We start from the raw sequence: 18,915 nt of genomic DNA, 5'->3' as shown, positions 1-18,915 counted from the left end.
GTTGGAAGACAAATCTCCGTCCCAGTCTCAGGTCTTTTGCAGACTCCATCAGGTTTTCTTCCAGAATGGTCCTGTATTTGGCTCCATCCATCTTCCCATCAATTTTAACCATCTTCCCTGTCCCTGCTGAAGAAAAGCATGCCCAAACCATGATGCTGCCACCACCATGTTTGGCTTTCTTCTTGCCACTCTTCCATAAAGGCCAGATTTGTGCAATATACGACTGATTGTTGTCCTGTGGACAGAGTCTCCCACCTCAGCTGTAGATCTCTGCAGTTCATCCAGAGTGATCATGGGCCTCTTGGCTGCATCTCTGATCAGTCTTCTCCTTGTATGAGCTGAAAGTTTAGAGGGACAGCCAGGTCTTCGTAGATTTGCAGTGGTCTGATACTCCTTCCATTTCAATATTATCGCTTGCACAGTGCTCCTTGGGATGTTTAAAGCTTGGGAAATCTTTTTGTATCCAAATCCGGCTTTAAACTTCTCCACAACAGTATCTCGGACCTGCCTGGTGTGTTCCTTGTTCTTCATGATGCTCTCTGCGCTTTAAACGGACCTCTGAGACTATCACAGTGCAGGTGCATTTATACAGAGACTTGATTACACACAGGTGGATTCTATTTATCATCATTAGTCATTTAGGTCAACATTGGATCATTCAGAGATCCTCACTGAACTTCTGGAGAGAGTTTGCTGCACTGAAAGTAAAGGGGCTGAATAATTTTGCACGCCCAATTTTTCAGTTTTTTAATTGTTAACAATTATTGTACTTTTTTTTTGCACCGGGTGTCAGTCTGATTATGTTTCACACACCACTTACTTCAAAAGAAAGAAAAAGGAGCCGATGAGGAGCAAAAGAACAGAGAGAGACTCAGCTATCGTGAACATCGCTGAATCGAGATTGGGCTCAGTTATGCATTTGGGGGGCTTTGGGGGAAACTGCAGAGAATGCAGTAAGGTGAAAAAAAAAAAAAACTTCTGACGTAACAACCACTTTAGAGAACAGAGCAGTAAACATTTGCAGTGTGGTTTTTCTTTTTTATCCATCACAGTGCTGCTCAGCCAGAGCTTTCTCAGTGGGCTGTAATGCAACACCATACAGAGGGGTCTTAGCCATACATCATCATCCTAAGTGCAGCTGTCATATTACATTCTTCTACCTTGTCAGTATTACAGGGTTTGCAGGGCTGGCTGGTGCCACACACAGAGGCCAACAGGTTAAAAGCAGAAAGAACTTTCGGTCTCCTAGTAGGAACTGTACAATTAGAACATGCAATAGCTGAAACTGGAGACAGACCTAGTCAATTCAGTGAAAGTGTCTTGCTCAGTCTTTACATACCAATGTCTCTTTTTACCTCAAAGAAATTTGCCTGAAACTTACTAACGACAACTGTTCCATGCTTGTCACTGGAACAGGTGTCTCCATTAGAAGATTTACCCTCCTCTTTTGTTCTGGTGATGATGCTAAAAGCTTATCTTTCCCATCATTTTCTGTCCTAGTGAGAATGGTTAACAGGACAAATGGATAGAGTAAATATACATATTCAGGACATATACAGCATACAAACTTGACACTCTATTCAAATGTCAAATGTCTTACTGTGAATGAGCGTCTCATCACCATACTGTGCTTGGAGTCTTCTTTAGATATCTTCAGGTTTTATGTCTTCGTTCACAAGAAACATCATCCACACACTGTTCCTAGCACGCACTAACACTGTTGTCTGCCATCTTGATCGTACTTCAACTTTGCTATTTTTTTTTTTTTAATGGAAAGGGTTTTTTTTCAAGATTTTGGTGGGGCTTACTATATTGTAAGTGCAGGGAATATGCAATGGTTATTCAAGAAACTAATGATAAAGTTTAGTCTAGCCATGGGGGCAAGGGTAATAATGATGACTGTCTCCTAATATAAAAAAAAATTTAGATGAGGGCTATTGGAATTATTTAAAAGGCTTAGGTATAGTTAAAGTGGCAGTAAAGTAATTTATTCTAAAATTTGCTGACAGGTAGAGTTTTTTTTTTTTTTTTGAAGAGACCCTAGAAGACCCTAGAAATCTCTTCTGTCATAAATCTCCCCCCTTCCTGTCAGTGAGTAATGTGATCTGAGCCACACATGCCCAGCTCAGACCACAAATCTCCCCCCTTTCTGTCAGTGAATAATGTGACCTGAGCCGCACATGCGAAGCTCAGACCACATTTACGGCCCGCTCTGTGTGATACTGCAATGTGACTCCTGTACTCATGTGCAGGAGTGACGTTTCCCCGGCACAGCCAATCAATCGCTGAAGATCGCAAATCCAGAAGAAAGACTGGGCAAAAATGGAACCTGTGGGGGACAAGGGAGAGCAGAGAGAGCGCAGCGCTGGAGGACTGTGTTTGTAGGTAGGTCTGTGATAATGTACTTGTATGCAGTGGCTTAAGGCTGCCGGAGGACCCGGTGTTTTTTTTTTTTTTTTTTTTTTCAAATCTACACTTAACTACTGATTTAAGCTATTTCATTTGAGTAATATATTTAAGTATTTCAAGCATATATTTGGAAACATTGTTGAAAGTGCTTTTATACAAACATTAGCATAATATTGCTAACTATTCACAAACACTAGAAAGGTATTGGCAGCCATTTGTTACTTATTGGTTCTTGAATTAATGGCTTAAATACTTCTAGACGTTGATTTTGTTGATTAGCTAGAATCCTTCTTTTTGCATTCCTGATACAGAGACTTGAACAGACTTGACAGCTTGCATTGCTGAATAACTGTTTACCAATAAAGGCATCATCTCAATCCAATTAACTGCTAATTTGCTCTCAATACCATACATTTTTACCCTGCTGGTTAATGCACAATTTAATATCCCGAGCAACATAAAAACAAAGATATCTTGAAAAAGGAGAGCTAGTGCACACATAATTATGCAGACTCCAGTGACTTTAAAATCTGAAAGCTTTTCAGTAAACTGAATATTGGTATTTTTAGCATAAAGCAGAGAGTCAGGACTTTTGAAAAAGAGCATAAAATATCCAGTGCGATTATATAGAATATAAAATGTAGACCAGTTCTTCCATACAGCCCCAGGCAGCGTCTCTGAGAGGTTGCATGGAGCAAAGTTCTAACTTTAAGTGGCGCTAAAGTTTTATTTTAAAAAATATTGCTGACAGGTAGGATTTTATTGCAGAAAAGGGCTCTAGTATGTCTCTTTTGCAAAAAAAAGGAAAAAAAATGTTAGCTGGCTGGCAGTGCATCTCAGTGTACCATCGCAGCATATACCAAGTGCTGGGATAAAATAACTCCCATGCATGCCAATAAAGATTCTGTAACCGAAGACAATGTACCCAGAAGAAAACTGTTGGTGATGGTGATTGAGAGACAGGGGAAATATTGGTTAGTGGAGTGTTGGGTTGATCCCTTTGGCAGGTAAGTGTGCCATCATGTATAAATATCATGTACACCAGCAACAGAGTTTAGTTCTGCTTTAAAAAACACTGTCATGAGAGATTAATGGAGGCTGCCATTGCTAAACTCACCGTTGAGAATGCTAGTTTCCTGGCTTTTGTTCTGAGGCTTCAATGCTTTCTGAGTCACTGGCCCGAAACAATTGGAGATAAGTAGCCCTAACGCGTTTCTGATACTTTTTTACAACATGCTTGTTCTTGGACTGGGAGGGCTGGTTCACACCACATCCGGTTGGCAGCTATTCCAGCACAGTCCCACAGCATGAACAAGGAAAAATGCCCTGTCTCCTATGTGCCTGGTTAACACCATTGCATTGTGGTGGTTTGCAGGAATGGTGTGCTAAAAAAGTTCTGCCTGCAGTACTTTTTATCAACATGGTGCAGTGCAAGGCCGGCAATTGAACTTTATATGATGTTGGTGTGACATCTTAATAAAGTTTGTTTTAAAGAAAAGGAAACAGTGTGATGCACCCAGTTCAGCACATCATCAATGACCTGATATCAGCCCCACCACACCACTCCACTCACCAGCACCAGCGACTGGTCTTGTAATGCGGCAGCTGGTGTGAACCAGTCCTGACTGAAACATACAGAAGGTTAGAGTTAGCTGACTCACTATGTATCTATGTAAGAACATCATCCTTACCCTAGAAAACAAAGAGGTTGATTTACTAAAACTGGAAATCATGTGCAGCTGTGCAATAAAACCAATCATCCTCCATTTTTTGTTTGTCAAGGCTTAAAGCGGAGTTCCGGCCACCAAAAAAAAATGTCAATGAAAATACACCCGGGACAGTCAGGGCTAGTACATTCCACAATGGATAGCCTCTGATCTGTCCCACTTCGCACTTACCTTTTAGAAGAAATACTTACTTTGAAAATTTCTTCTCCAGCGCTGCCATCTCAGGTGTGGGCAGCTTGAAGCCAGCGCGATCCTCTTCTGTGTCCTCTTCCGTCCTCTTCGGTCCCACGATGCACTGCGCCGGCCCCGCCGCCACTTCCGGGGCTGCAGCGTCATCCCTGCACAGCTTCTTGGCATGCCCAGAAGCTGTTTAGCAAGGTATGATGCGCCTGCACCGGAACTGGCGTCGGGGCCGGTGCAGGCGCATTGATTCCTGGGAGCGATGATGTTCAGCTCCCAGAAATCATTGCAAAGCGGAAGTGACGGCGCGGGCCGCGGCCGCCGAGGGAGGAAGTGGAAGAAAGGTGAGTATATTTCTCTGCAATTACAAGGTAAGTAAAAAAAAAAAAAAAGCGTAACTATCCATTTCTGTTTCAGGTGACCTAGAAGCAAGCTGATGGCCCAAAATCGACTATGTCAATTTTGGGACCGGAACTCCGCTTTAATTGAACAAGCTGAAGTTAGAAGTTGACAGGCTACCATGCACAGCTGCACTGGATTTTGCACTCTCCTGTTTTAGTAAATCAACCTCAAAGTATGGTAAAGTGTTACATTATACTTACCTGATCTGTTATACTGACCCAATCTGTTCAATGGTTTTGCACAGAGCAGCCCAGATTTTCTTTTTCTTGGGAACCCTATCCTGTGTCTGAGCCAATGAGGAGGGCCAGAGCTGAAAGAGAAGCTGCTCTTGTGCACATGGCTGGATTTAGATCTGGCTCAGGTAATTATTGGGGGGGGGGGAGCTGCATAATGAAGGTATTTTATCTTCATGCAAAATAATCATGCACCTTCAACCTTTAGAATCACTTTAATAATAGAATAGCCCCCCCCCCCCTGTTCAATTTTTATAACATTGGGGGTGTGTTTTTAGCTCACAGAGGCTGATATACATGCTTCAGGTGACACTGAACAGTGCACAGGGTTTGAAAGCTTGAACGGATGTCAGGATCAACAGGTATTTTCTGCATTTCTTAACAGATATAAACAAAACAATTTGAGTGTTATATTTAAAAAAAAAATGGGAAAATAAGAGAAGTTCATTGTTAGGGTTTGCATACACTTCCATTTTTTTGGATGATCCCCTAAATGTATTTTTTACCTAAGTGGGGGTCTACATTTAAAAGGACTTTCCTTTAGAAATGGGCAAACACCAACCAGCAACCACCAGAAATGTATTAGTCTCTGACTCTTTTTCTAGTAATTTGTATGGCTTGTACTTTTACTGTGCTCTGCAATCCAAATCTCACTCAGCAATAGTTGTAGCAATCGGAGAATAACTGGAGAAGGTCAGAGTGGGCATGTTCTGGCTTCTGATTACCTATACACTTGACACTAAGGATTCCCATAAACAAAATTAGGACATTAGGAAAAATGCAACAGCATCCAGGACTCGATTAAGATTCATATTATGTTATTTTTTTTTTGCATTTAGCATAAATGTGCTTTTATTCACCAGTTCCCCAGTATCCAAATGAGCTGCATTGCTGAGTACACATTAGTTGGAGTGAGAATGCAGCACCTAAAGGGTTTAGTATAATGCAGTACTTGGGGCTTTCTGGATAAAAGATCTTTGGAGCATAATGTCTAATACATTTAAAATTACATTTACCATGTATACCCTGACTTCTTCACACTGCATTTATTATGTCTTTCCATCTTCAGTTCTATAGCAGTGTTTCATAAAATGACTTAGAATATGCCAGATGATCATCTCTGTGCTTACGACACTTTTACTAGAAATAAGCCTCTACTTATATTTGTCTTTCTATAGTTTAAAACCTTATGAGAAATGAGCTGTAAAATGTTGTTTTTCTGACTTACAAACATACGTAAATCTGGGGATAGCATGGACAATATTACATTGTATTTAGGTTAATTTAACCGGGAAAGCATCTGATAATATGTAGCTGTGAGTGAGCCATTTCTTCCTTAACCACTTTAAGACCAGAAGATTTGACCCGCTTCCTGACCAGGCCCTATTTTGCGATTCGGCACTGCGTTAATTTAACAGAAAATTGCACGGTTGTACGACACTGTATCCATCCTTTTTTTCCCCACAAATAGAGCTTTCTTTTGGTGGTATTTGATCACCTCTACGATTTTAAATTTTTGCCCTGTTAACAAAAAAAGAGCGACAATTTTGAAAAAAAAAAAAAAAACAAAACAATATTTTTCACATTCTGCTACGCACACTGTGGAACGCAAGCCGGAAAACACTCCGCTCGCCACTCTGCCAGAAAGTGCTAGGAAGCGTTTGCCTGTACCCTGGAGCCATTTTCTTTGCTCCCACTGCATAAAACCTGTTTGGAAATAAACTTTAAAAACGTAATTACACTATCTGGAGCCTTTTCTTTTCATAACCTACCCCATATCCTAAGGAGTGAAACCAGGTGAGAAGGGACCTAACCTGCACACCACCAGGAGTACCACAAGGGGACCCCCATATTGGCCTGGAAGGCCTCCAAGCGCTGTAGGTCTTAGTGCTATACAGCACATAAGACCCAATACTTCTGGTAAGTGATTTAATTCTACCATATGCCGCTGGAAAAAGGAACCCACGCCACAAAAGTCACAAACTTTTGATTATTGAGCACGGAGCACTTTGCACTTGATCACTACTTGAAAAGACTATCAATTTATTTATTTAATAATAATATTATTATTTTCATATTTGTTGGACTTTTTATACATTTTTGTACCTTCATTTGTTTGAACCCCACTTTAATATTGCACTGGAATATTGTCATTTATATATTTATTTATTCATATTTATAAAATTAATTTATTTTCTTTTTCTGATTAGTTTGGGGCAAGCGCTGTATATAGCCTAGGCTATTTTTCAGACATTCACTCTCACTTTACAGCAGCTGTCATACACCATTTTTCTTTCTTTCTTTATTTTTTTATTGGTTTTAGCACCTTTCCCTAGGCGCGGGGAGAGCCCAGTGTTATCGTTAGCCCAATCCTTTTAGCCCAGTGTTATCTTTTTTCCAATCCTCTTGTTTGCCTGTAAGGCGGTCACCATGACAATGGTGTGTTTTGAGTATTTTTGTCCTTCTAAAAGGAGCTGACGGTAGTAAGCCCCCCCCCTCCACTCTTCTCTCTTTAAAAGTCCTTGGTTCTGGTTATTGTCACGTGACTTGGCAAGGCTCCATTGAGCAAAATGCATTGTCATGGTGACCACCTAACAGGCAGACGTGAGGATTCTCTTACCTCCACTAACACAGCCCATTGGCAGGAAGTCATCCCCCAGTGCCAGGTTGATTCTTGGTCTTCTCTGCATCTAGCAGGTCCGGCATGAGGTTGAGACGTAACCTCAGCTGGCTTCCAGTGGCCATGCTCCCATCAACCATTATCCTGGGCTGGACCACTATTGGTGCCACGAGTAGTTTTGCAAGAGCCCCCTTGTCTCACTGGAGCAGGCATCAGGGGATGTGAAGGTAATTATTCTCAATGGAATAAAAAAAAAACTCTGACAGGAGTTATAACCATTCCTTGCTCTATTCAAAATGAAAATAGAAAAAATTGCCTATAGCTCTACGTTAAACATGAAGAATAATTTGCTTACATTTTGCCATCCTAGTCCCTCCCTTCACCTCTCATTAACACTTTTTAAACCTTGTGACATCACTGGGCCTCTATGCTTCTACATAAAATGCAGGAAAATCATGGTTTGTGGAAGAATCCAGTAATGTACTGAACATAGCCTCCTGAAGAAATCACAGCGCCTTGTCTCTGTACTGTAATGTACTGAACATAGCCTCTTGAAAACATCACAGCACCCTGTCTCTGTACTCCCTCTCAAGAGTCCTCAGCCCTGTTACAAACAGTGTGCTATCTCTTGAGAGAATTTTTGTAAATATCAAAATATTTTGATGGGGTATGTTCCTAGGCAGACTGTATTTGCATGCAGTCTGCCCCAGTTACACCCATATGTAATGCTGAGTCTCTATGACAAAAACAAAACGGAAATCCAATAAATGAAAAGGGTTGATTAGTGACAGTAAGGCTGGGGAGGGAAGGGCTAGGTGATAGTAAATGCTCCTCAGCAAGGAAATTAAGCAGGCCATGTGAATGGGCTCATATCGCACCTCAATGAACCACTGGTGAATTGCACAGGGATGCTCAGTGCAGCTTATTCCTGTATGATTCCTAGTGTGAATGGCCCTAGGGAGGCAAATTGCTTCATTGTGACTGAGAAAAAATGTGCATTGTTTCAAAATAGCTAAACTCTTCTTTTCAGAGCAGCTCATATCATGAAATGAAAACATGTTCATAATCACAAAGAGAAAGATTTACTCTTTTAAATTCCACCTTCTTACTGCACCAGCATAGTTAATGTCCCTGACCTAGGAAGCAACTTGTAATTTTAGACAGCAGAATAATATTTTTAGCACCATCCCACAAATACTTTAATCATCCTTCCTCTATTGAGAAGGCTTTAAAAAATGTTTTTTTTTCTCTGTAACTGCACAGAAATAGCTCTGATCTCTGAGACTGTGTTGCACAATGTTTTCTGGAACCCTAAGGATTTATTGGGTGCACATCATGTGATTACAATTAACCAATCAAAGTGATCACAAGAAAGTTTGGATAGAAACATTCCTTGCTATCTTCCTTTCTTTCATTCCTACTCATAGCAGCTACAGTTGTAAGGAGTGAGGCAGATCGGCGTGGTGGGCACTTAAAGTAAAAAATAGTGTAAAAAAGAAAGAATAATGTTTATGATACATTGCGGCTTTGAAGTGGTTTACCGAATTTATGGCTGAAGCTATCAGCCATACCCCAGTATTTTTTTAAGCTGACAATTCTGTTTCTCATAAAAGCAATCAAAGTGGCTGATTAGCTGCTTGATCGCTTTCAGAAGCAGATGGAGGGGTTTCCTCCACAACACTCGCCGGATTTTCTTTAGCTCACTGTTCTTAGCAGTGAACCGGGAAAAACAATCCGACAGTTTGCGCAGCTGGTCACAGAGGTAATGAGGTAACAGATCATCATCATCTTTATGATCTAGGACAGTCATGGCTAACCTTGGCACCCCACATGTTTTGGAACTACATTTCCCATGATGCTCATGTACTCTGCCGTGTAGTTGAGCATCATGGGAAATGTAGTTGGGGTGCCAAGGTTTGCCATCACTGATCTAGGAGGACCAAAGTGACGTCATGAGGTCACTTCCAGTCTAGAGTGGAAGTAAACAATTTGTTTTTTTAAGCAAAAGTTTTTTTTTTTTTATCTTTTGCTTTCAAAGGTTAGAGAGACATTTGGGGTCTTATAGACCCCAAATCTCTCCATGAAGAGGACCTGTCACCCATTATTTATATTACAAGGGATGTTTACATGCCTTGCAATAGGAAAAAAAAGGTTAAAAAAATTAGAGTAACAGTGCTAAAAAAAAAATAATTTAATAAGGATTCACCATTCCACAAGCATGCGATTGCCATTGTGGAAAAAGTAACAGACTGAGATACACCAAGCAATGGGTGATATCATAGTTCATCTTCCATACTAACGAGGAGTCTCCAAATCACTTCAGTTTTAAGTACTGACAGCATCCTGCTTTCCAAATATCAGAATTTCCAGGCCTAACTATATAAAATTATAAAAAGGCCCTGACTAAATTTGACAAGGGTTCAGTAAATATTGTTTCAAATTTGCTAAACCCAAACTTAGAGGCAAGTCCTACTAAAGTATCTTGGGGAGGGGATGAATTGTATTGTAAAACTCTTGCCATTTTTAGGGATAATAGACAGACTTCTGATAGGCATACATAGTGTTATGGAACAGTTTGATTTTCAAGGACAGTCTTAGTGACATCAAACATAGGTAATGCAAATTTGGATTTGGAATTACTTTTTTTTTTCTTTAGCTTGGCTTGCATACAGCAGGAAACTAATCAACATAAGTGCATCCATAGCAAGCAGTTTGTTATGAGAACACTCAGAGAAGAGCAGGAGACAATTTTGCCAGCAGGGGACCCCAGAAGTGGAGGATCAGGGCAGCTCTGTGCAAAACCATTGCACAGAGCAGGTAAGTATAACATAACAAGTTTTTTACTTAGGACCAGCCATACACAGTTCAAATCTCGGCCAGTTCAGCAGGAACCAGCCAAGATTTGAACCGTTAATGGTCAGGCTGAATGTACCAAGTTGATCGATCAATCAATCAACTTGGGCACAACCAGCCTGCCACATACTTTTGCGATTATCATTAAGGGCTTCTATAGCCACTAGCGATAAGAACTGGCTCCCCCCCCCCCCCCCACCGGGAGCAGACGATGGTTTGGCAGGAGGATTTCCCCTGTCAGCACTGTCTGTGTTGATGGGGGAATCATTCAAATTTTCTTTTCTGCAACCCTCGGTTGCAGGAAAGAAATTTTAACTGTGTATGACCACTTTAAATGAAAAACCCCCTTATTGGTTCCTTTAAGCCTACTAGCTAAAGTTCAGAGACCATGCAGTGCAAAATGGGTTACAAAAGAAACAAATCTTCACATAAATTTACTGGGATTGTGTGTAGATAAAAACACACACAATATGTTAGTAACTGATTAAAGACCACATGAAACCCTATGCTGCCTTCCTTTAGTGTACTTGTGTCAATAATCTTTTTGGAGAACATGGCAGTGACAAGCTTTGCTTCATCAGTCATCAGGGTTTATGTGACATATTAGTAGCAGGGACATGTTCTCCTCTGTTATACTATTTCATCTAGAACTGACTACCCAAAGATAGGGCATAAATGATTGGATTTACATAAGACTGATGATTTCTAGATAAACAGCCCTACACAAATAGAAATACACTTACAACAAACAGCTCAAACATCTCTTTGTTACTTAAAGTGGGTCTGACTGAGTTTGTAACCCTCCAGTGAAGTGACAGGAGGTTGTAATAATAATAATAATAATAACTATATGAATAATAATAATACAAATAATAATAATGTTCTTAGCCTGTAGAGTATTTTGAGCATAATGTAGTAGTTAAACAAATCATCAAAACATGTGACTTAGCCCAATTCAAGCACATTAAAAAAAAAAATGCTATCCATTCGGAAATATCAGAATGACTTAAATGCTGTATCTCTGGCACACTGTAATATGCAATGTGATTACTGCTTGCTGCTTTCTATACAAAGCAATAGAACCAAAGCAATTTGTGTGAAGCAAAGAAAGTAATTGCATTATGACTTGAAATTATTTTCTCATTTCAAAATGAGAAGAAAAATATCTTTCCCTAAATAGATTTTACTAGAAGGTATAACTCTATATGTGCCACCCTGTAAGGACAAAAATGATTTTCCATCAGCTACACAATTTTACATTAAAGTATATTTTGAAACACAAAAGATTATAACAGAATATTATAAAAACGAACTACATTGCTACCTAAAATATTATTTATAATTTTATTGGGAAGAAAACAATATAATCTATTTAAAAATAAGGTACAATTTCATAAAAAAGAAAATGTGGCAATAGCCCAACTGGGTCTCAATCCAACAAACCACAAAGTAACTTACACCAGTCCTGCTGTCTGGAAAAGAAATGTTATGTTTTCTCTTGTCCTCTGTTGCCAAGACACTAATCAACTAAAAGACAGTTGATAGAATCCAGCATGATGACAGTAGTTTGGAAACTCAAGCAGCTCTAGCAAATACCTCAACATTTGCTCCCTTAGTCAAATTTTAAAGGCCTGCTATATTAACTAGTTGTTGGTGACAAAAGTTTGTGTTGAAATCACCTGTACAGCATCATTTAGACTGGGGAACATGTTGATGGTGAATAGGAGAGAAAGGAGGAAAAGAGGTATGACCTCATCAGTGATTGTAGGGCGGCATCCTTAACCCAGCATAAAACCAATTCCTAACCTGATTAAAAAAAAAATAATGATACCCAAAACCTTGCTTTTTTTTTCCAATTAACAATCAACAACCACGGTTCTGCTGCTGCTATGGAGGTACCTGTTTGTGCTGTCTGTTATTGCACAAAATCACAAAGAATCTGCCAGGTAAAATTGTTCATATATGTATTTCAACTGTGTAATAGCTTGACTGGAATTCAGTAATAAATAGATGTCAAAAGAATGTATATAAAGTTGAATTATACTTAAAATGACTTGAAATTATTTTCTCATTTCAAAATGAGAAGAAAAATATATTTCCCTAAATAGATTTTACTAGAAGGTATAACTCTATATGTGCCACCCTGTAAGGACAAAAATGATTTTCCATCAGCTACAAAATTTTACATTAAAGTATATTTTGAAACACAAAAGATTATAACAGAATATTATAAAATAAATTATATAAATAGATGTCAAAAGAATGTATATAAAGTTGAATTATACTTAAAAAAGAAATAAAAATAAAATTAACAGATGGAAACCAAGTCTCAGAAAGGTCATCAGAAGTCTGAGCATTCAGTAACAAAAAAGTGCGTTTGTGTATTTTGTTTGCATTAGAAGTCTTTCATGCTATTAAGTGTAACTAAGCAGGCATGTAAATACCATGTAATGTTAATGTTCATAGAATATCCCTTCAAATAAAAGTATGCAGACTCTGTTTTTTGAAGAAATCCAAAATGATGCAGGCATTTGCAATGCTTTGTTCTTCCAGCAATATGGTAAATCCAATCTATTTGAACTGTAGTCACCACGAGCATTGATTTATGAGCATACATACAGCTAATATACAGAGTATAGCTTTTTCCTGTAACCTAATCAGATCCTGTTTTGGAGTAACCCACGTGGTGGCCTGTACTATGGATATGGTATGTTGATGATCGTTTGGCTCTCTTCACCCGGGCTGCTGTAATTGATCCCCCTGGCATTTTTCCAGGTTTGAATTCCCTGGCCTCATCTGTAAAATCTAAGATGGAAATTGAATCTAAAGGAAAACTTCCTCTTCTTAGTCACTCACATATAGACTTTCAGAAAGGTAGCAAATAGACACATCTCATAGACACATGCTCTTTGCTAGCAGAGCCTTAGAACACTTTTGTCACACTGGAACTGTTTCCTATTACCTCATAGATATTTTTAGGGGCCCAAACCAAAATTATATGATGCTGAATATACTGGACATATTTTACAATTATTATGTATTAATTAAAAATAAAAACTTCAAATAAAAATATGTTTTCTTTTTTCCCTCTTTCTAAATGTAATACATGCATTATATGCAATGATTTGGGTTTGAAGATTTCTGCGGAGGCCAGTGGCTCTAAAGCAACAAACCAATGCTGGGAGCCAGACAGAATTACCTCAGTCCAATAACTCACTGACATAGATGAAAATAATTTATAAATATTAAAGGGATTGTAAACTCAAAAGGTTTTTTTATGCTAATGCATTCTATGCATTAAGATAAAAAGCCTTCTGTGTGCAGCACCCTCCCCAACCCCCCTAATTCTTACCTGAGCCCCCTCTCTGTCCAGCGATATCCATGAGTGCTTCAGGCATCTGGGACTCTCTCTCCTAACTGGCTGAGACACATCAGCCACGCCATTGGCTCCTGCTGCTGTCAATCAAACTCAGTTACCCAATCAGGAGAGAGAGGGGGTGGGGCTGAATGGCAGCTCATTGTCTTAATAGATAAACAGCTTGACTCGGGTGTCCCCATAGCAAGCTGCTTACTGTGGGGGCACTCAACAGGAGGGAATGGCCAAGAGAGCCGAAGAGGGACCCAAGAAGAGGAGGATCTGGGCTGCTCTGTGCAAAGTCACTTAACAGAGGAGGTAAGTATAACATGTTTGTTATTTCAAAAAGGAATAAAAAGGGTGACTTGGATGCATTATACAAATTCCAGGCCTACCTAGTTACACCCTTCTATTCTTTGTACATATGTTTATGCTGCTGGAATACTGACTCACTCAAGACACCCCCACGGACACCCTATTGGTTTTGATATTGCCCCTCTGGTTTTATTTCCCCCACATTTCTGCGCTTCCTTTCCCAACCACACCCCCCCCACCCTTTTTTCAGGGCTGGAACTCCCTTTGGCTGGAGTTCCAGCCCTGTTCTCCTTATCCCCTCGATCCGCCCTTTACTCTGTCCCTTTGCTCCTATTGCCTAGTGGGTTTGGATACGTAGGTGGCAGGTTGCACCTAGAGGATGGGAAACGTACTTTGTCTGTAACAGGTATACCTAGCCATGCCCCTGCTGCTCGTACCTGGTAGTACATCCCTGAGTTAACTTTTAGGATGCCTGGCAATCATTGTTTTGCATCTATTATTTTGTGTCATTTTGTTTTTATGCCTTCTGAGGTTGTTCCTTTTTGTGTGTATTGCAAAATTTTAAATAAAGATTATGTATAAAAAAAAGGAATAAAAAAATGAGACTTTACAATCACTTTAAAGCAATGACAATTTCTCTCAATTGAGGCTTATAGTAGCATGCTGCCTCTAGCAGTGGATAGCAGTTACCAGGGTAAAGCAAAATGGCAGCAGCCCAGATCAATTTATAATTAGGAAAAGGAAAGTTGCACATGCTCTGATCAATCAACTAGAAACAAAAAAATCCCCAGAATACTGTATAGCTATTCAGTACAAAAATCCTAATAAAACAGGGTTACCGTCTTATGTTAAAAACAGAGATTTTTGTCGCAAACATGTGAAACCACATATCTACTTTAGGGCACCCCAGCAAAGCATATTTGACCAGTTTGGGTCAACTCGAAAGTTTGACCCAAACTCAGGTCATTCGCAGTTTGAGAAAATGGCAAACTAATAACGCCATTAGCATCTATAGTGACCGATTACCAACAATGCACTTTCTGGTTTCTGAATTGTGATCAGTGGGCTGAGAAGAGCCAATCATGGAGGGGCTTTGTATGTGCCAACCCTCTCCCTATAAAAGTAAGGCTTCCCAGCAGCCTTTGTTCAGTGTATGTTGGAGGAAATATGTATCTAGGGAAAGTTCACAGAATGTATGCAGGGAGAGCTAGGTGCTAATGGAGATGATGATTGCTGAAAACATCTGTGTATATTTACATCATAGTCACAGACACACTCACAGTGTGCTGCACAATCCTGTAACAATGAGAGAGAGATGACAGAGAGTTATCAGGGAGAGCTAGGTGCTGCTGTTGATCACTGAAAATGTTTAAGTTTACATTACTGTCATATGACAGATAATATAAAGATTACAGAGCATTTACAGGAAGATACACATTTCCATACGTCATCATCAAGAATATAAGTACTGTTTGTGTTTGTGGCTTTTTTATTGAAGGGGGGTACTTTTTATTTTACTATTTTATATTTCTTTTGCTTTCTTTTTTTAAGGAGGGGTTGGAGTTTAGTGTTTTGTTAAAGTGTTAAAAGACTGTGAACATACTCATAATACAATTTTTGGAGGTGCTTTTCTCCAATTAAATAAATACACTGTATTTATTATTTATTTTTATTTATTTTTTAACATAAAAGCTGGCTGATGTAGGTCGTGTTAAAAAAGCAGCCTAGTCAAAGTGTTTTAAGACTGCACACATACTCACTGCAATATCTTGGAAGCTTTATACAGTGAAGTAAATAAATTCTAATGAGGATTTTTTTTTTTCTAAAAAAGACAAGAATATGAATCAATTTCCACCAAATGTTGGATAAGGTACTGCAAGTAACTTTGTGCAGTTATCTTAATTTGTGACTAAATGAACATTTAAGTAGTGGCTTCCACATGTATTGTCATATTGACTCCATCAGCAAAATTACTACCTGAAATCTACTATATCAATGAGAAAATAACCAATCCGATATGTGAAAGCACATACAGTAACTCAATAATTGCAATCACTTTTTATTCAGATATTCTTTCTCACCACAAATAAACCCCCATGTACGGCCCAGATCACCGTCACATATGCACATGTGATGCGAGGCCTTTGGTCCTCCCACTATTCACTGTTGTATGTATGTTGATTTTTTTTTTTTTTCATTTTAAAATTGCCGGCATGAGTCCTGTTGATAAAACGGCCTAGTAAAAGTTTTAAAAAACTGTTCACATACTTACTACAATGTTTTGCGGAGGGGGGGGGGGTATATACAGTGTTGATTTTTCTTTTTTTTTTTTTAACTCAAAGCTGGTTGGTATGGGCCTAGTGGAAGTGTTAAAAACTGTGCACATAGTCTCTACAATATTTTGGATGCTTTTTCCAGCCAAATAATTGCACTGTAATGCTGATTTTTAATTTTCTTTTCTTACTGGTTTAGCTCATTTTTAAAAAGTGGCCCAGTGAACGTGTTAAATGGCTGTGTGCATACTCACAAAACTATTTAGGAGTACTCTTTTTAAGTAAAATATACAGACTTTAAAAAATTTATTTATTTACTTTTTTATTTAAAATTGCAGGTGTGGGTCTAGTAATGAAATGGCCTAGTCAACATGAGTAAAGGCTGTGCACATACTCAGCACAGTATTTTTTCAATGAAGTAAATACACTCTAATGTGTTTTTCTTTTTTTTTTTCTTTTTTCTTTTTTTTTTATATTGAAAACTGTCTACTGTGGGTCTTCTTGAAAATGCGGTCTAATGGAATTTTTTTAAAGGTACATACGCATGACTATATACTGGGAGCTTTTCAAAGTGAATACAGTAAACTGAAATGTTATTTTTTTCCCCCATGTCATTAAATGCAACTTCTTAATCACAAATTTACCTAGTTGTATTGAAGGCCCACTCTGACCATGCAGGAGGACCAGTTAGTATCTAAAGTATATTTAGGGCCACTTCCAGCCAGTGCTCTAGACTGTGCACCTAATAGTTCATGAATGTGATTGCTAAAACAATCAAACAGCAGTAAAGGTCTATACAAAGATGTATAGTACAACTCAAGTACATGTTGGGCCACCTCCAGCCAGGGGTCCAGAGTCGACACACAATCGTTCATGAATATAATTGCTTGTAAACATTTAATTTACACCTTTGCCATCTCTGCCCACTGTGTGTGCTTGACCAGAACTGGACACAGCCCTGAGATGAAAAATTAAACAAAAAGATTTAAAACAGAACTCAAGCTTTTTGGACATTTTAAATAGATTGTTTGGACCAGCTTGGTTCAAATAAATGCTTACCATTTTAGAACCATCTGGCTAGTGGCATGCTCTTATACACTGTAGTATCTTTTGCTGCAAACAGTAAATGGTGCTGTCTTCCTGCCCTAATACCATGCATTTCCTCTCTGTTGCCAGAGTGAGTTACATGGCACCTCAGCCATTCAGTAATAGCCTTGTATTTTTAATGCATATATTTAATGAATGTATATTTATTAAATATTTTATAAATACAAGACATTGGTCAAGGTGGAGATTGTGACATTTCACATAGAGAAAATACTCTCTAATCACCTACACCAATTTTCCCCTTGTGATGTGGAGGGGTGGATCATCTCATGAGTCATGTGGACTCTGTTGCTAGCAATGTGGTCCAGCAATATAGATACCTTTACCATTATATATGCTGGTGGATGGAAGACATGAGGTCTTGTACTGTGGTACAGCACAGGCCATAAACTTACATAAGGTGACTGACTCTATCAGCTGGAATAAAAACAACCCTAAAGTCAGCAGTTTTGACAAACTGGCATTGAGCTGCTGTGCATGGAGGGGATTTAGAGAAATATGTTTCTTCTGCTCCAACAGCATCAGGAGAGACCTGCCTAGTCAAGGATGCTGCTGGAGATTGTAGGATGTGGTTAGGAGATATGCAGCAAGATTCAAGCCTACTTGTGGCTCCCTGCTGACCCACTTCTCGTTTGATGTGCCAAAAGATAAACCTCCCAAACAACTGGTCAGACTTCCCTTTATATTGCTTGAGGATAAAGATGTTGCAGCAGATGCAGATGGAAAATCTTGTAAAGGGGAAAGGGGGAAAAGTGGGAAATACATTGGAGAAGCAGTGCAGGCAGAATTGGGCCTGGGCCTGGGCCTGGGCCAAGGAGTAGGCAGAAGAGGCAGTTGCCTTGGCATCTTCAGCAAAATGGCAGGACCTGCAACCTGTGCTTCTGAACTGGGTTTAAAGCTCATGAAGAGTACATTTTGATCTTATCAATAATCAAATAAACTAATATAACATGTAAACGCCCCAATGAACACCCTGCAATGCTGCGCTTTGATTGGGCAAAGCTTTGCCCAATCAGGGCACAGTATAAGCTGGTTATTAACAACTTTACCACCGGAGGATTTTGCTGTCTTACGTCTGGGCCACTTTTTGCGATTCGGCACTGTGGGACTTTAACTGACAATTGCGCGGTCATGCAACGCCGTACCCAAACAAAATTTACATCCTTTTTTCCCCACAAACAGAGCTTTCTTTTGGTGGTATTTGATCACCTGTGCGATTTTTTACTTTTTGCGCTATAAACAAAAAATGAGCGACAATTTTGAAAAAATAACAATATTTTTCACATTTTTTTATATGAAATTCCCCCCCAAAAAATGTAAAAATCTAAATGTTTTATCATTTTAGGCCAATTTGTTTTCTCCTACATATTTTTGGTAAAAAAAATTGCAATAAGCGTATTTTGATTGTTTTGCGCAAAAGTTATTGTGTTTACTAACTAAG

At 39.1% G+C, this 18,915-nt stretch overlaps 1 protein-coding gene across 2 annotated transcripts in view; it reads left to right on the top strand.

Moving 5' to 3' along the window:
- Positions 1-18,915, top strand: part of BCHE (butyrylcholinesterase) — a 130,290-nt gene that overhangs the window by 57,039 nt on the left and 54,336 nt on the right. The gene's annotated exons all lie outside the window — the stretch shown is intronic.

Source organism: Pelophylax lessonae, assembly GCF_965119305.1.
Source record: "Pelophylax lessonae genome assembly, chromosome: 3".
Taxonomy (NCBI): domain Eukaryota; kingdom Metazoa; phylum Chordata; class Amphibia; order Anura; family Ranidae; genus Pelophylax; species Pelophylax lessonae.
This window is presented reverse-complemented; position numbering and strand designations above follow the sequence as displayed.